The 9,173-nt window shown below is 45.4% G+C and overlaps 1 long non-coding RNA gene across 2 annotated transcripts in view; it reads right to left on the bottom strand.

Moving 5' to 3' along the window:
• Positions 1-7,591, bottom strand: part of LOC148335231 (uncharacterized) — an 8,689-nt gene extending 1,098 nt beyond the window's left edge. The window contains exons 1-4 of one of the 2 annotated variants that reach the window (XR_015844055.1): positions 6,028-6,084; positions 5,391-5,944; positions 3,072-5,271; positions 2,702-2,724 (exon numbers count right to left, since the gene is read on the bottom strand). This is a non-coding gene — a long non-coding RNA (uncharacterized LOC148335231). Of the gene's footprint in view, positions 1-2,701; positions 2,725-3,071; positions 5,272-5,390 lie in introns of both variants that reach the window. The other variant, XR_015844054.1, reaches the window with a different exon arrangement.
• Positions 7,592-9,173: the final 1,582 nt, after the last annotated feature.

Genomic DNA, 9,173 nt, shown 5'->3' on the forward strand with positions numbered 1-9,173 from the left:
GGTGGTGGTCGTAGGGTGCGCACGTGTACTTCTGTGTGTGTGGGGGTGGGGGGTGGAAGGAGGGTGGGGGTGCTTGAGGTGCGTTCACTTCGATTCATAAAACACGATTGAGAGTGGGGTGGGCTTATTATCACACACCCTTTTCCAACCCCCTTGTTACGTTTGCTTAAATGTTTGCTACAAAACATGTTGACTGTCATAAGTAAGAAAATACATTTAAATATCTATTCTTGACAAAGAAATGACAAGAAGGCTTGTACAGAGGAAGGTTAACGTTTTTAAAATATAATCTTTGATTTGTAAACTTTACAACATAACAAGAGGGCTCAGTGGGGTCCGACCAAAGTTACTTTAAGGGGAGCGTGGTGTTTTTGACTCACAACGTTGGTGTATTTTGTCGAACTAAATAAAACATTTGTACAGTGAAGCATGCAGGACTTGGATTCAAGCGGAATCACAAAAAAAAGTGTGGAAAAGTGTGTGAAGGGGAGTGGGGGGGGGGTAATTAAAGCCAACAATAACAAAAGGAAAATGTGCAGGGGTTCCACTTTCGTGCAAACAAGACGAGTAAATGAAGACGAAAGCATGAAAAAAGAAAAAAAAAAGAAAAGACAAAACAAAAAGGAAAAAAAACGAGCGAGGATCGTGTAAGGGGAAATTCCACGAGTGGCCGCGATGAATTCCAGTCTCCCGATGTGTCGTCGATGTTGGCGGCGGCGAGTGCGCCCCCCGCGAATGCTTTTTGGGGTAAGGGCTTCCCAGATGCATAGCTCAGAACAGCAAGCCCAGACCGCAAAAAGATTCGCGAAGGGCAATTTCTTTGTTGTTGTTTTGGGATATTTTTTTTTTGCTGGGGTGCTCCTCTGTGACTTCTGCTGCCGCGAATCTCCCCCTCGCTCTTCTGCACTCCACTCGAGTGTATCTCCAGCTATATTGCCATCACACACGCGCATACACACACGCGCGCGCGCACACGGTCATAAATGAAAACCCCAGGAATAAGGTAGGGGAATTTCCGCAATTTGAGAGCTGTCCGTGGTTGTTTTCCTTCTCCTCCTTTCCACTGGAAGCTGTTTGCATGCCACTATATGCATGCGTTTTCCCTCCCTTCGTTCTGTATAGTGTTGGAGGAGATGCTGCTGCTGCTCCTGCTGCTGTTACTGCAGCCGCTCCGTGCGAGGAGGGAGCCAGGCTGTAGACTGCTGGCAATAAATAGAGAGCAGGGGAGGCGTGCGATTGGTGCGCGGGCAAGCTCGTCATCAGCCAATCGCAGCCTCGCTCGCAAAGGGACCCCCCTTTTTGAAAAAAAAAATAAAATAGGTGGGGGGGGGGGCAAAAATGGCAGGTGTGGGGGGGGCAATTTGTGATCAATATCAATGATAGAAAGCCATGGAGTTTTTTTTTTACATATGCAAATTAAATTAGGAGTTAGGCAGGAGGGGAGGGTGAGGGGCCAGCCAAACCAATCCGAACGCTGCAATGCAAAGTGTCCACGCAGCATCCAAACAATGCCCGTGTAGAGAGGAGGGGGGGAGAAGTTAATAAACTTACCTGCTTCCTTTCCCAAATAAACCCATTTAAGATCCCCTTGTAAACTTTCCCTTAGTGAGACCACGCACAACAAGCTGTCTTCGTGTCGGGCTTCATTTTGAACAAGGTTGGACTTTGGCTATGTTTTTAAAGATGATGGTAATGGTGGTGGTGGTCTTTTTATTTGCAAGCCAGTCAGTCACGATTCTCCCCCCTGCCGTCTGGGCCCATGCACAGTAACTGCCTCTCTCCTGACGCAGCCAGCCAGCGCGCACGCTACCCACGTCACGACGGAGCTGGATGAGATATGCACCCCTCCCCCTTTTCCTCCCCTTCCTCCCTTCCACTCAGCTTTCCCGCGCCTTGCCTGATGCAGAATGAACCCCCCAAAAAACATGGAAAAAATAGAGACGAGACGAGAGGGTAGGTTGGGTCGCTATCTATCGCCCCTATTCTCTCGCCATTCACTTGGCGTGCTCATTCACACTGAATTCGGTCGGTGAAAATAGCAAAACTCGCAAGAACCTCCCTCTTGCGTGCCCTGCTGGTCACCTGTGGGAAGAACCACAGTGAGGACAAACGGGAGAAATAAGTGCGGGTGGTTGCAAAATTTGACGCCACTGCTCCAATAATTAAACGCACTACAAACAAAAGAGGCGCGTGAATTGGGAAATAAGTTGAATAGTGGTGCCTCTGCAAGGGGAGAATCTCTCCTTCTCTCTCGTTCACACACACGCACACAAACACACGCACACTTTGAAAACAAGCTCACTACCGCCACTTGGCGTGCGATCAGCACCACTGACGATGGACAGCTCCCGGGTCTCCCCTCTCTCTCTCTGCGGCTCCATTTTCTTCCTCTGCCCCCCTCCTCCACCTCCAATACATGAGTGCACCTCCTCTTTAAAAATAAGAAACCGGGGAACCCCCCGCACTCCTTCTGCCACACACACACACACACACACACATACTGAATAGAGACTGAACAGACAAAGGGGAAGGGAGGGGGGCGGCGGTGGGGTCTTACAGCGTGAAAGGGGAAGGGGGGCGAGGGTGATTCCAAGCCTGCAGGAAGTGTGCGCGGTTGCAATTCCCGCACACGACACATTAGAGTGGGTGAAAAAGAGGGAAAACGAAAGAGGCACAGCATGCACGTTCGATATTTACTCACCTGGCTGCATTCGTGCCCATCTCCTAAAAATAAAAAAATATACGGTCAAGACTTTTTTTTCACAAGCCCTGAAACATCTGCAAGTTTTTCCCCGGGATTGCCTTGCTGACTGCTCGCCCCCCCCCCTTTCATCGCTATTCGTGGAGCATGCAAAACTAACTATGGTCTATTTTTAGCAGAAGACAGACATGTTACGTGAAACCACATGCAAATGAGCCCTCCACAAGTGTGTACGAGAGCCGCCGATGTTTGTTGCACCAATGCAGCAATGTTTTTGTTTTTTTATGTTGTCCACCAAGCAACACCAAACATCCACCACGCCGATGATGATGATGATGATGATGATGACGATGATGAAGGCGCATTCTACCTGGCAAGACGCTCCTCCACAAGTGGAACTGTCTTCTCTCTTTTTATTGTTCGACAAAAACAGAACCTCTCGTGTCGTCGAGCAAATAATCTAAAGCTGCTTTGCTGACGAGACTAGAAGCAAACCCTCTGCAAAAAAAGAAATAAATAAAAAGCAGTTTTTCTTTTTTTGAGTGGGGGGTGGCAGAGGGGGGGCTGAAGGGCTGCGTCAGTTACTAGGCATTGACGTCACGTTCAGATTCTCTCACTTTTTTTCACCCCCTCCGCCCCGTGGAGCCAGCTTGAAAGATGCTGCTTGCTGCTGCCCTCCTGCGTGTGTGTGGAAAAAAGACCCCCCCCCCCCAAAAAAAATAGCTCTGTTTATAGATTTGTAAAAATAAATATAATTAATATATTAAAAAAGCACTTAGTAGTCCCTTTGAGTAAATAGCTCCGTGGGCGTTATTCATAACTAATCCAAACAACACAATGCAAGCTATGCACGCGTTGAAATGTACGAGTAGAGTGGTTGAAATTAGACAGAGTGACCCAACAAAAGGTGGTTCCGACCAAAAGTGAGGGGAGGGAAAGGCACGGCAAGGCAATGGGGGGGAGCAGAAGGGCTGCGCCCGTCGCATCGGTTGATGCTATTTTTAGCGCTGCCTGTGGGCCAACTGTACACGGCGAGTGTTCGTGGACGCGCACGCGCACATCATGAAAAATACACGTCAGTCTTACTTGCTTTCCTTTCATGTCCCTCCCCCCACCCCGAGGGAAAACAAGAGCCAATGGGATAAGTGTGTGTGACGTCACCGTGGACCAACACGCAGGACACTTCGTGGGATGGGGAGGGGGGAAAATGCCCTCAATCAAGCAGGGAACACGCTTCTCAATGGAACTTGCAACCCAGAGGGCAAAGGAGCAGTACTGGTGGTTGTCCGCATGGTGTCGACATACTCGATTGAGAGATAACGCCAGACAATCGACAGAAGAAGAAAATAATTGTAATCGTCACCAAGTACGTTTTTTCGGGGGGGGGGGGGTAATTTTAGGTCAAGAATATAACTATATATAAGAGGAATATTGTTAAAACACTAAAAACCAAACACAAACGTCAAAGATAAAAACAGAAATATATTATAATTTGATGGAATAAAAGAACATTTTGTACAAAAATTATTCAAATACAAATAAAATATTAATACTTAGACAGAAAATGCAAACACTTCAACCACGCAATGCCAATATATTCTCCAGCATTTGCATAAAAAAAAATAAAAGGAAGGAAATTGCAGAAATTTCCAAAAATATTTACAAAAAGAAATTTTTTTTTGAAAAGGTGCTTTTGTGCAAACAAATATGAAAGGTAAGTAAATGCAGTATTTTTTAAAATAATACTTAAAGAAAACAAGATCTAAAAAATTTCACTTAAAAATTGATGCAAATATTGAAAACCATATTTCAATCGCTAATCCAAAAAATAAAGAAAACAGAATAACTAACCATTCAATACTTATTTAGACATTCAAGAACAAACCAGGAAATAAATACTAGAAAAATTATATATATGCCCTCAAATATTGATTGCACCGGTTGGTTTTTGGGACAATGCAAAATCCAAACCGTAGTAGTTTACTTTATGGCTATAATAATGCAATTTAATCCCCGCAAGTCAGCTAATTTACGTGACTAAATAATCACGTGGAAGAATCAAGAGGGGTGGTGCAGCCCAGCCCACGCGGTACTCAATGTTCCACGGCAACCTGCTGCTGCTGTTGACTTTCTCACTTTGCTGCTGACTTTTTGCTTCGTTTATCTATTCATTTATTTTAAGAAAAGATTAGCACATTTTCGCAAAGTTAAGCATTTAGACACAATAAAGTTGTGTTAAACAGACAACTGGTGGCGTCACCGCCGAACAAATGTATGACAAGATAGTTTTTTCCGAACCTGCCTTGTGTGTTTCCTGCTTGTTGTTGCCGAGCGGCGAGGCGGAGGATCCCCGGCATGTGAACAACACTCCTACGCATCACTGCAGCTTCATGCGTCCTTGCTCTCCCTCATTCCTGCCTCTCTCTCTGTTGGAGTGTCTGCAAAATCATGCAAAGATCCCTTATACACCCCCCCCCTCCTCCAACCTTTCCCCCAAGATGGATCGACACGTTCACCTAAATCCACTCGGCAACCACGTCAAGTTTGTGCTGAAATTGCCCGGATGAAAGCTGGAGGAGGGAGTGGAGGGATCAAGAGGGAGGGAATCTATGCCCACAGGATGTTCTCCAAAGAAATAAAAAGATACTCACATGATCAAACTTTCTGGGCTACAAATGGAAGCACTTACCCTTAAAACTGTGCGGAGGTTTTGTGGTGGGGGGGTCAAAGGGAAGCGGGGGTGGGGGGTGCAGGAATCAGGTCACTCGGGTGCTGATGCTTCCTCTCCTGGCTCAGACGCAAATGTTAGCCGGCATTGCCATTCCTGATTCAGGGATGGGAGAAAAAAAAAGGGGGGGGGGGTGTTATGTTGGAGGTATAGAGGGGGGTGTAGAATAGAGAGAAGTGGTTGGGGGGCAGAGTTACAAATATGAGGCAGCGCGCCAAATCAGAGAACAGGAGGTGGGGAGGGGGGATTTGGGGAGAAGCACGATTCACCTCAGTGTGTGAGTGTGTGTTTCCAGACAGAGATGGGGCACGAGAAGAAGAAGAAAAAGCATGGAAGCCCACCACCTAGGGATGGATGGGGGGGGGGCAACAGCCAAGTCTTACCCGGAAAAGAGGCACCTAGCCTGGGCTGGAGAGAAAGGATATCAGCTCATGTGTGGAGCTCCAAAATATCTGTATCTGTTTGTGCGTGCACACGTGTGTGTGTGTGTGTGTGTGTGTGAGAGAGAGAGAGAGCTGCTTGAAGGGACACAATAAAAAAGAAGCATACTTTCATAGAAACCTCCATCCAGGGAAGAATGGCAAATATCAGGGCTTACAGGAAAGTTGGACCCAGAAACAAAGCATCACGGCACGGCTAGAGAGACACGATTTCAGCCTCTTTGTCGTGCTGAAAAAAGGGAAAAAAAGCACTCTCAAGCTGTCAGTCTCCATGAGTCTCTCTCTCTCTCCGGCAGCGTGTTATTGACCTGCATTGACGTCATTGCGTCATTAGGTATCCCTTAGAAACACTGACTTTCAAAAATAGTATCAAATTAATTCAGCTCACAAGCAGAGCGAGAGAAGAGAGAGACAGACAGAGCGTTTAAGGTCGGGGTGTTTTGGGGTGATGTTTTATCACCCAAATAGCCTACCGTCATCATTCGACACGCACGCACACACACGCACGCGCACCCCCACGCACGCACACACACACACACACACAAATGAATGAGATTCCACATTGGGATACAAACAGATGGCGCTACAATTATCTTTGGGGTCAAAAATGTCAGGATGGAAACATCTCCATGATGCGAGTCTCTCTCGCTTCCAATCTGATCTAAAAATATCTCCCAGCCTTCCCAGCCGACCACGTTCGACGAAGCGGTCCCCCTGTTTAACCTTACGGCTGAGGGTAACGGGAACACCTTGAGGACCTCTGACATTGAGGGACAATGTCATTACACTCAGGACCATTGTCGAAATGAAATGTTTCTCAAAAATATTTCTAAAGACTGAAACAAAGGGTAATGATGGTAGAATTTGTGAGAAAGGGTGTGTTCATTTGTCGAAAGAGGCGACGGGTACCAAAAAAAATAACTTATCTTTCTGGCACGTTCCATCTGGGGCACTAAGCGCCGCGGAAGGGTTCACTGATTGGTTGTTGAAGAACAGTCAAGCTGTCCTCTGCTGCGATTGCTTTTGTCAACTTCCTCATCTTTGTCAACACGCTATGATGTGATACCATGACGTCACGCAGTTTATGTCGTGCACACAGCGATCGGCGTATCCTACGAGAACAATCAAGATTTTCGATTCGGGAGGAAGGTGGTTCCAATCATGGATTGACAGAGCAGGAGCTGTCCACGGTTCTGAAATGTGTCCAAACAGTGTTGGAGTTAAGCGTTTCAACAAATGTAACAATGAAAAGACATTATAAAAAAAAAAGGTGGGAGGGGCATTTTTGTAACAAGATGACAAGCCACGCTGACATATTCTTGAATTGACCATTCTCTCTCTCCGCATCAATCCACACACAGCTCTGTATCGAGTCCTTTTGGAACCCTTTCACTAGGCTTGGGACGTCAACAAAGGGTTGTGAAAAGACCTTTCGTAACCACAAATTTTGCAACCCTTTTGTTTTAATATCTGTCTTGATATGTTGTTGCCCATCCCTATTCTAAGCTATGGCGTTGTTTTAAATACATAAGGTGTAATTCTCTTTATGTTTACTTCTACTGGAAGTGGCAATAAACAGCTCAAAGCCATGTTTTTTAATTTCTCGCAGTTGAACGGGGGCTCATTCCTTAAAAAAAAAAAAAAAAAAAAAACTGAGTTGTGTCACTTGTATGTCAAGGCTGCAATAAGCACAGCCCACTTAAAACTCCCAATTGATGAAACTATATAGGTACACCTTCCTAAGACATCAAATGAAAGAGTTGTACACGGTAAAACACACACCTTGTATATTTGTAAATTACTGACATTTAAGGCAGCAAAGTCAGTTAGTGCATTAAAGCAAGCAAGTTACGATTCAATAAAAAGGACAATCGTTCATGAAATTCTGGTGAAATGCAGGAAAGCCAATTTTCACAACGGCAAAACTTAAAACAGTCATTAGCCGATCTGCGGAACTTAAAATGTTATCGAAGGATGTTGCCTTGAAATTTGGAGTCCACTCAACAGAAAAAAAAAAATCAGCAGTTACAAGGATAACAATGCTCACGTGTGATTGAAGCTGTTTATTTGATATTTTTGGCGCATCTTTTCCTGCCAATGTTTGGTTGTATTTTTCCACATTCCCACATGTGAAGGAAAGAGTGACAAAATCAGACAAAAAATAAACACTCACTCACACACGGTGTCAGGACAGAATTAGCCGTTATGATTCACCCACTTGAATTGAGGTGGACTCAGTGCAGCTCCAGTGTCGTGGGAGGTTCCAATTCTCACCTTTTGGTACTTCTCGAGCTTTAGAGGTGACACAAACACACGACAATATGCTTGGTGGGAGCTTGCAGAAGTGGAGGAAGATGCGTCACACTAACTAACGTGCTTTAGTTTGTGCCCATACTGTGTGCAGGTGACGACTCATCTCAAGAGGTCTCCAGGTAGTTGTGAGGAAGAATGGACGCCACAGGCAAAAGTGACACGTGGCACTGGCACGGAACATGCTAACTGTGTTTTTCAGAAGTTAGACGAAAAGGCACAGACCTCCGCAAAGGTCAGTCAACAAAATTGCCTCACAACCAGGACTTCCGATGGAGGATTGAACAATTAATTGTATTTGCAATCTAATCGCGATTTGAGAAAACGCGATTTTGTATATCGCAAAGGCTGACGTTGTTAGAGTTGAATGCGATTTATGAATCTTCGAAGTTTGTGCGCAAACACAGAGACGATAGTGTGTGGCTACCTGAGCCAAGACAAGTAAAAAGGCATCCGTGCAAAGTTGTCAAGCGAGAGGATGGATTCGGTCGCATGTTTCGATCCAGAAAGATGTTTAATGATGAGATGCTGCCGATTGGTAATGCCGGCCGACTCTTAATATTACGTCATTAGTAGGCGCTATCTTACTTTTCCCACCAGCTGGCGTGTGTGATGTTCGACGATCGATTAAGCTTTAAATTGATACAAATTTGTCTATATGATAAGCTGAGTGAGCGATCAAGAAGTGGAGTCCACGTTTTCATTTTCATGTTTCATAAAATGAAGTGACGTGTAGAGAGTGGCAAAGCAACCAATTTGTTTATATTACTGTTCTAAACGGCTTAGTTCATTCAACCTACCATGCATGTCTTTGGAATGTGGGAGGAAATTGGAGTACCCAGAGAAAACCCACACAGGCACGGGGAGAATACGCAAACTCCACACAGGAAAGCCGGACCTCGGGATCGAACCCTGCACCTCTGAACTGTGAGGCCATCGTGCTAACCAGTCAACCACCAAGCCACCTGGATAAAATGTTTTTCATATTAATTAA

Source organism: Idiotropiscis lumnitzeri, chromosome 6, assembly GCF_059441095.1.
Source record: "Idiotropiscis lumnitzeri isolate Australia: NSW breed Sydney's pygmy pipehorse chromosome 6, RoL_Ilum_1.0, whole genome shotgun sequence".
Taxonomy (NCBI): Eukaryota; Metazoa; Chordata; class Actinopteri; order Syngnathiformes; family Syngnathidae; genus Idiotropiscis; species Idiotropiscis lumnitzeri.